The sequence below is a fragment of the Anser anser genome (assembly GCF_964211835.1).
Source record: "Anser anser genome assembly, chromosome: 1".
Taxonomy (NCBI): domain Eukaryota; kingdom Metazoa; phylum Chordata; class Aves; order Anseriformes; family Anatidae; genus Anser; species Anser anser.
Genome location: NC_139720.1, coordinates 145188773 through 145199562, shown reverse-complemented (window position 1 = coordinate 145199562; position 10790 = coordinate 145188773).

Sequence of the window (10790 nt, the reverse complement as noted above, 5' to 3'; positions counted from 1 at the left end):
GGAATTTTAGGGAGGCTTTACTTCCCCTTGAGGTGAACACCGATTTTCATCTTTAATACTATAGATATTTGCTACTTAAGTCCAGCCTGCAGTCAAAAGCAATACAACAATCTCCCTGCAGACAGTGCTTAGAGTAACATAATGAGATGAATGAGGATCTCAGTTGGCGGAGAAACCAAATTGCAACCCCAGTCTGGGAACGAAGATGGAGGTCATTGGTGGGGCAACTTGATTACTGTGGCATAATTACAATAGTCAGGAATAAATCAATCTCTTTCATTTCTAGTGATGGCAAGACCTCAATCTTTGTACCTACAAGCAAACTGATATATAAAATTGAGAGTAGGGGTGGAAAAAGCAAATATATTGTTAGAAGGCAATTGCATATATAAATGTTTCACAGATAGTATCTAATTAAGTGATTCAGGAAATTTGCTTTGCAAATTCAACCAGGAAATGTCCTACTTTGGGTATGAGTCTGCATTCAGCAACAACAGTGTGTCTGTTATGAAATGTATTGCATTAAAAGACACTTATCCGTGTTTTAGTAGGATAGAATAAACTTCATAAGAGGGTATTGTCCCTAAGGAGGTGTTTGGTTAGCAACTAAAAAAACCCTACTGACACTTAACTATCTTAAGTCAACCTTGAAAATCGGGGAAAAGCATACTAATTATGCCTTCACCTATATTTCTGCATCTGTTTGCTTGCTCAAATCAATGCTGTCTTAAAACCCAGTGATGTAAATTGACATGTTTAGAAAAAAAAATCAATCAGAACAGACCCTAACATAGTATTTTTTCTTTAATGATAATGGCAAAAGATCGATCTTCAAGTTTAAATTGCCCAATTATTGGTTTATTACACCAGTCATCACCATGACTCTGTGAAGACAGCACTACGAGAAACAGGGTGGTTAATGAAAATGTATCCATTAAAGTATATTTCACTCTAGAACTAAAAGTGATCATCATTCATTATTAGTATCCAGCCCCTGGAAGAACAGCTCTCAGGCTGCCGTTCCCAAAGAGTACTTTTCTGTGTTGGTGGAGCAATTGATGTGCTGTGCTGGTGGGACTTGTCTCACCACTTCCAGAATTCACAGAAAAACATGGAGATCCTGAAGGGCCCATTTTTTTCAGTGTGTGAGGGCCTGAAGTGAAATAGGTAGAGAACTAGTGCCCCCTCCTATTGTAGGAACTGCAGCCAGAGGCTGGGAAAAGAGCATTTAAGGAAGTGAGACAAAAAGGAAATTGGAAAAAATGGGAGAGAAAGAGAGAGGGGGAGGGAGGGAGACACCTGGGGATGAAGACAGAAGTTTTAGGGTATGGGAATTTGATAAAGGTCTGCACAACAAAAGGGGGGAGAACAACAAAAATATCAAAAAGGAAAGAAAAAAAAGAAAAAGGAACCTGTAGTTTTTAATGAAACCATAGAGAAACAGAGTGTGAGATGCAAAATGGGAGCAATAATAAATGAAAAAAATTAAAAGTAGACTTTCTGGAATTTAAACTTCTGTGCTACCTACCCTAATTATATAGCTATCCTTAATTTTGCTGAATTTATTTTGCAAAAATGAATTTATTAGTATTAGTTTATTTCTGCTGTTAAGTACAAAATCCAGACTGAAGCAAATTGCCCACAAAGAAGTGAAGGAGGAGGAATAAAATAATTATTTATGACCTCACAATATCACCTCACAATACAATCATTGATAGGAGAAAGAAAGAAGAAACAAGAAAACTTCTGACTTGTATCTTGTATTGGGAATAAGCAGGAGAAATTCCCAGTGGGAGGAATGGCCCACTTCAGCTTCAGATGAGGTCCATATTGACCATATATCATAACTTACTACTCCTCATAATTTATGTTAAGACAAATTCCTTGTTAGTACTTGAAGACAGTATTGCCCTCAAGACTCAACACCGGGCTTTTTCCAATCCACTGACAAAGCGTGCCCTGAAAACATATACATATAGCCTCCTGAATGTCTCTCAAATCTCCAACTTCTGTCAGCATCTTTACAAGGCTGACTTTAAAACATAAATTTTCCCACACACTGTTATACCACATTTTTAGAGCAGTTTGCATCTTGGCAACTCTGAAAATGAAAAGTAGGGCTCATCATTCATGTATGTAAAATCTGGACTATGGTTTTTACACTCAGAGTTTTTGTTTGATTTTCTTACTGTCCCAACAAATGTCTTTTTGTTATTATGGATATCAATCCTTGTTTGCCTTGCACTTTGTAATTATTCACTTACCATGCTATGTATCTGACATCTCCTGGTGAATTTGGCAATATACTTGAATGGTCCATTTATTTTAAATTGAGGACCAGAGATATGAAGATATTATTACATTAGTATTATTCATGACTCACCAACAGTGCAAACAGATCCAGGTAGACCTCAAGTAACACAATTATTTGTTGTTGTAATTGTTCCACTGATGGCATCACGAACTTTTATTTAAAAAGTTGAACAGACCTATCAACACCATCAGAAGTGGAGCTGAACCAGATCTGAATGCTGCTCAAATTTAGGCTAGGTAACAATTTAACTACTAGTTTTGTGGTTTCTGCACTGGGAGCTGCACTTCAGTTCACTCATACCAAATCTGATGCCTGCAGTTGTGTGGTAGCCCCTATTTGTGAAAACAGCCGTTTGTCTGGTAAGGCTATATTGCTGAGAGGCCTTGTTCAAAAGTCAAGACGTCATGCCAAAACTTCAATGGCCATTAAAATCATAGAATCACCTAGGCTGGAAAAAAAACTTCAAGATTGCTAGTTCTGATCATCAACCTGACCTAACACATCCCATTATTAAACTGTGTCCCTTACTGTTATGTCCACACGGCTCTTAAATAACTCCAGGGATGGGGATTGCACCGCTTCCCTGGGCAGCCCATTCCAAAGCCTAGCCACCCTCATCCTGAAGCCATTCCATCAAGAAGCCACCCTCTTCCTAATGTTGCTAGCAACTGTCCGGATGAGTCCTTATTTTGCTACAGCTGGTATCTGTGAGATGCAGGGCGTTTCTGATTCTAATTTTAGTAAAAGTGGATTCTGGGCATGACACACCATCAGAACTGTAATAATTTGACTCTAACTACACAATAGATTCTGTACTCACAGCTGATTCTTCTAATATGTCCATTCCTTTCTTTGTTCCCAGGAGAAGCCTGAAAGAAAATTAGATACAGATAATGGCAAAGTAATTTAACTGAAAAGACCAAAAGTGTAGGGACCTTTTCCCCAAATGAACAAGGTTGAAGTTAGATAGCTACTGTCTTTTATTGGCTTATGTATACACTCAACCTTACTATTCTTTTCCTCATTCACAGGAGCACAGCCAGAATTCTATTACATTTTTTTAAAAAATGCCTATTTATCCAAAATGTCAGCACCTAAATGGAATACTGCACCTATTCTGAGAGACACACCAGACACTGGGGCACCTGCCAGTGTGAGGCAACTTACAGACCTGGAGTTTTAATTTTTCATCCTGAAAGAGCTTGCTAAATGTCATCACTCACTGGAACAGGGCTGCTGACCTCTCTGGACCACTTACTTGAATAATGATTTAAGTTTGCAGGTTTTTTAGAAAAAAAAAAAAAACAACAACAAGAACATTGAACTTTGGACACTTTTTATTAACATTGTACTGGGAAAGAATAAAAAATTTCAGAATAACCTGAAATATTTCTACTCTCTCCCTACCTCCATATTCTCTCATTTTTCTTTATGAGGCAGAGTGTTCAGTTTCCTTGAGTCTAGTCTCTTTAGAAATGTAGCATATTTCTTGAAAAAAAAAAAAAGGCTACCTTAAGGAATAGTAATTTGTCTATGGCATTTCAGCAAATGTGGCAGTTTTCTTCTGTGTCACCAGTTTATTTTAGCTGTGGGAATACAACCAACCAATAGGTTTCTGAAGCATCAGTGAATAAGAGCCCATCAAAAATAAATAAATAAATATGAAAAAAAAAATAATAATTCCATCTGTAAGCAGGGAATCAATCAGTGCTGCTATAGTAAACAAAAAAAGACAGATTTTCCTCATGGTTAAAGAAAGCATGTCAGAGTGCTACAGACCCAGAAGTTAAGTGTGCTAAAGGCAAAATCCAAGATCAGTGTGAATGTTTCTATGGGAATGTAACACATGCTACGAAGAAAGCTTTTCATAGCAGTTTAATTAAAGGGATTAACTCTCAGAAAAAAAAAAAAAAAAAAAAAACAAACAACCACAGTTACATACATGGCACCATCATGTTAATGAATGCTACGGTCCATTTCCTTGTGCTTGTTGTTTTGCTGAATGGTGGTGGATGCAAAGTGAGCTATAACCACCTGTGAACAACTCCCTGTCCTGCAGTAGTTTCACAGACCCTCTGGACTCATCCTATCTCTGAACTGAGACATACCAGCTTGTAGGCCTAGATAATGTAAGACTGAGGATGGAAAGTTTTTCACTAGTTTGTTCCTCACTTTAATTGTCATGGTTGCTAGTCTGAATTTGTTTATTTGTAGGAAGGTATTTGCCTTTCTGGAGGTCTTTTGCTTGAGTCTAAAATGCAGACAGTGACATTCAGGTGCCTAAAGGTAGGCTTCTGCTACCATCCAAGGTGATCTGCTGCATGACCTGGGATGTTGTCTACATGAGTCTGACCTATCTTCTCCTCCTTCTTCACTTGTCTGACACGCAGTCTCAAGAGTGGCCCAAAACCTCTTTCAGAAAACGTTGTGCAGGTGAATTCTAAGTGGAACTAATAAATACAAAAAAATTAATGAGCCGCACTAGCCAATGGCTTTTTGTTCTCCCTTCCATCTATGTGTTGTCTAATTAATCTGCAATCTGTTAGTACTGTAAACATGTAAACATGATGATGATAATTATTAACAATTGTGTGCTGGCTTTCTTTGTGGAGCAATAGCCAGACATGCTGTCTCAATGCCTTGAATTAGTAACAGTTTCTCAAAACGAATGGTATTTTAATTGTGTGACTTCAGTAGAGCTGTCGAATGTGGAAACAGCTTCCGCTGGCTTCTCTTAACTTGCTTTAATCTTACTTTTTCTTGAGGCCCTTAGGAATAAACAAAAAGGACATATTATTGAGTTCACTGGGAAATGTTACCATTATTTTCAATAAGAATTTTTAAAAGTGAGGAATAGGTTTTTCTTCTGCCCCATACTGCAAGATTAATTTCCAAGGCTTTGTGTGAAGGACTGAGTACTTGCAGTGTGCTGTGGGTGGGCCAGCCTTTGCACCTGGACAGTGAAGTACAGAAAGCCATGAGTTCTACTTCTGATTCATCTCAGGGTATGACTAGACCCAGAAACCTCTTGTATCAAGCTATTCATCCTGCTGCTCAGGGAACCAGATTTTTCCTCTGTGAAAAAAATTATCTCACACTGTTTTACTCCAACGTTTCCAAATCCTCCCACCAAAAACAAAACCAAAAACAATAACTATGGTGATCTCTGAAAAAGAAGCTACCCATTATTTTTTATGGTCATGATGTAATATCCAGGGCCAGGTTATAAGTCACTTTTCTTGTTTGGCCACTGACATCATGTTCAAACTGGGTTTAAATTGCTACATGGAGTGGTAATGCTTATATATCATGGAAGGTTACAAGGAACCTGGCCCAATCTGCTTTAGGTGCAAAACAAACAGTAATAAAGCTGAAATTGATTTTTATGTCTTGAAATCAAATAGGAATTCCTAAGCTTTACTCACATGGATAATTGTTAAGCATGTGCACCGTCCCATTGAAATCAATGGGATGGTTTAGCTGAGGAAACATTCACAGGAACAGGCCTGTGCTTTTCATTTTGAATTTCTCCTGGGATTAAAATACAAGAAAACAAACAAAGAACCCCATGAAAAACACATTAATTCATTCTTTTTTTTTTTTTTTCCCCACATAATACTGCTGCAAATGCCTTGCATTAGCTTGGTGAACAGCTTGATGCTTCCATAACAACTGTATAATAACTTTACAAGTAAGTGCATCTAAAACTGGTGTGTTACATACACAAAGAGGCAATAATTAATAGTTGTTAGTTCTTCTTTTTTTTTCCTATTTCTTTTCTTCAAAATCTCTTCATTTACTTTCTTTTGAACCACCTTCAACAACTCCATTGGGCAATAAATACCAGGCAAAATACAGTCAAGAATCATTCTGTGTTGAGAAAATTACCCATGTAAATACAGTAAGAATTACTAGATGCAAGATAAAACCATCTTATGGCACTGTATTTTGATCCTTTAAACAGCAGAGATTAGAAGGTAACGTGCTGTACCATCTGGTAAATACTGCTTGATGTCTTGGATTTAGCATTTTGACCCACTGTGATCTTGTCTTGCAAAGTGTGAACGGTTGGTCCCAAAGGCCTCTCTCCATCTCCAAGGTATAAAGATGAATCATAGCAAAATGTTATATTCAGTATTGATAATGGATCATTTGTTTACTAATAGGGTGTACATCCAGCCATGTTCCTACCTGATTTGTGCTGATGTCTGTATGGGAACAGTCACAAGCTTGAAGGGTCAGCTCCCCAGCTCCTGCATGGATATTCTCCATGCTATTGCACTGGATCACAACGCACTCAGATTGAAGTTTCTCAGGTTTCCCATTAGTTGTGTACCACTTTTCTTTTTCTGTGTTTTTTAGTACATTTCCTGGGTTCAGGCTAGTTTTTGGTTACTTCTTCAAGAAAATGAAATTTTGGACTACGTGTGTTCCCTGCCCTAGGCCATACACAGCCTTTTCCCATTCCCATCTGATGGTTCAATGTTATCTTCAACTAATGGGCACTCTAAGTCCATTGGGTGTATCTTCAGGGGCATTTGAAATCTGGAGTCAATAACAAACACACACAACCTGTAGGAAGGAAGAATCAATTTGCTGGTAATGATATTTAAAGCCAGCTAGCATTCCCAGGCTTCAGTTAACCCGCTGGCTTGTCTGGCCCAAATTATGAAGGTTAGCCCTCTATTCTCCCCAGTCACTCAGCAAGCAGAGGAGTCCAATCCCCTGCAGCAGCCTTTCCAAAGCAACAACTTCCGTATGTCAGCCAGAATTCATAAATTGCATGTACTTGGATTACTCTGATCATCACATTTTGTGCCCCTTTAGGCTGATATCCTCAAGGGAGATCCCTATGGATACCAGCCTTTTCTGTCATGCCTTCGACAGCAGAATGTGGACTCCACCACAGGAGATGGCTGTCTTTGCCAGAGCACTCTTGTGAGGCACGAAAGACAGCATAGACATAACCAGACCACATCTACTACTGCTGGCTGGCTTTTTCTGCTTTCCTGTGCTGCTGCTTATCCTGAAGTGAAATTCTGCCCTGTCTTTCCTCAGTGGGCTTACTGTTTGTGAAAAACGTTAAGCAGAAGTTTTGCATTCAGGAATTTAAATTTGGCTTTCTTACATGCCTTGCATTAAGCCTTGCTGCACCTCTGGAAGTGCTGAGCACCCAGGAGATTAAGTCATATTCTTGTTATGCCCTGCTTGCAAAAAAGGGCATTATTGCTTCTTCAAAACTGTGGGCTTAAAGAGAGAAAGAGAAGGAAAAATCAACCATAAATTATATTTAAAATTTGCAACATATTCAATTATGTTGCCAGGGATTTGTCATTGTTTTCTAAATGGTCTTATTATCTGATATTTCTATGCTTTTTATTCCTCTGTGGACTCATGTCTGAAAAAAAAAGCCCAACCTTACACATGAATTCTTTGAGTAGAAATATAAACCCACAGTTAAGTGCATAGCAACATGGTGAATTTAAACCCAATCTTTACAAAAATGCCTAGAGCATGCACAGGCAGTGTTGGGGGAATTAGCTGAAAACAAAAAGAACAAACTGATTTAGCAGTGTTTTGTTCCTCTGTTACATTTTTCTCAGATACATAGACGCTCAGTTGTTGTAAACTGGACTAATTCCATTTTTACCATTTTTAGCTAAAGATCTACTCCAAATATTTTGACTGCTGTGTATATTCTCTTCACACAAGGAGTAACTCTGTTCTATTTTACCTAGGACTAAGTTATAAAGGAGGACACTTCCTACGATGCCTTATTTGTGTAGTTCGGATAATCTCAAATATTCTCAGTTTAAAATTCTGAGAGAGCTTTACAGACACCAAGTAGAATGTATTTAGATTTGTACTTATTCAGAGTACAAAACCCCCTCAAGTACTAAATGCTTAATATATATTTTATAGAATAAAAAATGTTAAAGCGTAGGATTTTTCTAAGCTGAGTAAACTTTTATCAGCTGTTTCTGTGCTTTTGGCTTTATTTCTTCTCATCCCTTCCCCTCAGGGAGACAATAAAAATAGCTAATGTTCATTTTCTTCCCCAGTTCCTGCTTCCACTACTTCTGTTCAACTTTTATCTGGCAATCCAGCTTCCACAGTACTCAGACTATGATTTTGATACTTATTAGCTCTGTTTCTGGAGGCCGCTGATCATACTCTCTTCCTTGCTGTAGGTCTCATCACACGGCCCTGTGCAACCACTGCATGTGTCCTGGCTAAAAATACAAGGCACGTTTCAAAGACAAAGGCAACTCTTTATTGGGACAACTATTTGCCCAGGCACAGCAAAATACAATTACCACGTTAGTGGAATTGGGACTGACTCCCTTAACTACACCTCACTTCATCCTTGTATTTTTCCCCTAAGCTCCTTGCAGCATATTTCAGTGTTATGGGACAGATACAACACAGGGGCTCAGTTATGGCCCAGAAAGGTTTGGTTTGCTTGAGAAAGAAATGGTTAGTCGTATAACAATAGCAGACACCAGTCTGCAATGTTGTGCCCTGCAAGGAAGTCAGCTTGGCATGCAGAGTTAATTGTAGCTAGTTTATTTGTACTTTGCCTAGCAAAGAGTTGTCTCTGTTTTTCAGCTGGATCATGTTCACTTTGGCTGTGTGCATACTTCTGTACCTGGGAGTGCAACTGAGCTCCTGTGCAGAGGTGCAAACATCCCAACACCACATCTGGACAAGACTACCCTTCCTCCTTGTCCTTTCTGTATAAAGGAGGGCTGAGAACACGGACAGAAGCTGCAACTTTACCCAACACGTAGATAATATCTGCCTCCAACCACAGCCACTATGTGAACAGGTCAAGTACCCTTCTCCTCCACTCACCACTTGTCCTCTCCTCTGTAAAACTGAGACTTCCTTGGTCTGCTCACCTTCACTTGAGAGATATGGTAGGCATTGCTCTGTGCTTAATCCATGTCTTTGTGTTCTTTTCATGTGAGTTTAGGCTCAGATTCATAATTCTCTCCCTTTCCCCCAGTTTCTGTTTGTCAGTCCCATATCTGACAAGAACTGTGATAATCGGTGGCACTTCACTTGAAAGGGACAACAATGAAATCTTGTTTTTACCTTTCTCTAGGAAACAAACAAGAATAACACCTAAATCCTGAAGGCTGTTGATTTATTTTTCTCTAGCACTTTCCTCTCTGATAATCTAAGGGAACAGCCCTGGGATGTTTTAAATCTGGGTTGTTGTAGAGATGCCCCATTTCCTGTGGGGGAAGCTCACTGTTTATTGCTAATTAAACTTTCTGTAGGTCAATGTTTAATGTGAAAACAATCTTAAAGGCACTTGTGACTGCAGAATATTACAATGCACTTCACTATCCTAAAGGTATGCTCAGGTATAATTTTATGACAGGTTTAACTTGGGCTAATATTTCCCTGCTGCAGAGAAAGAGAGTGTTTGCACACCTTCCCACCCTCTGCTCCCTCCTTCCCTGGTCCAGCTGCCAGCTGCTGGCTCTGACACTCTTTACTTGGAGTAAACCCATTCTGATCACCAGCTTGGATAGCCACCATCCACTTTATGCGCTGGGCTAATTTTCTGCCATTTAGAGTTGAATACCTTGATGTGCAATCAGATGAGACCCAGCTCTGGCTCAAGATGTGCTACAGAAGTTATAGCAGGGGCAAGGAGGCAGGAGGGGTGACCAGACTAACCCTTTCAGCAGCAGAAGGTTGGTAATTCATCTCATGCTGTACCATGAAACCATGCACTATTAGGCACATACCAGGCACTTTAGCAATTGCCCCACAGTTACGGCACTCAGTCTGGAAGAGATCAGCAGAACCACACAATTCAGTACTTCCAAAGCAAACAGTAAAACACATGTTTGCAACTTTCTTTTCCTGTTAGGCTTATATGACTTTTCCTACAAACACAGCATGAACACCCATACGTGCCTGCTAGCCACCTCCACATCCATCCGGAGTCAGGAGAGGGGAACAATCTCCTTTAGGAATTACAGCTGTAACAGTTCAATAGGGCCAGAGGGAAAATCTAAATAGACCTGCAACCAGATCAGTTATCCCAGGTGCTGGCACAAGTGCACTAATGGATGGGAATGAAATTCACCTGTATGTTCAAAAATGCAAGGAGGGGTAAAGTAAGCCATGCTGTGTGGTGGCATCCTTCAAGTCCAAAGTACAGGGATAAAAAAATTGTTGGACAAACACTGGAATCATCAGCTGACCACTTCTACACCTGCCTCACTTATTTGTGCTGCTTCTTCATGCCTCACAGAGGTTTTGCTAGCTATCACTGCTCTAAGACCACTGTAATCCTAGTGTTAGTCTAGTACTTGCTTTCCTATCATCCTTCTTTTGCTCTTCTCAGATATTTTAACCTGTTCACACAACAGAAATTACTGTGAATACTGCTTTTCTACCTCCTCAGATTAAATATGTAGTGAAGGCCATTAAAACTTTCCAAATACAAACACAT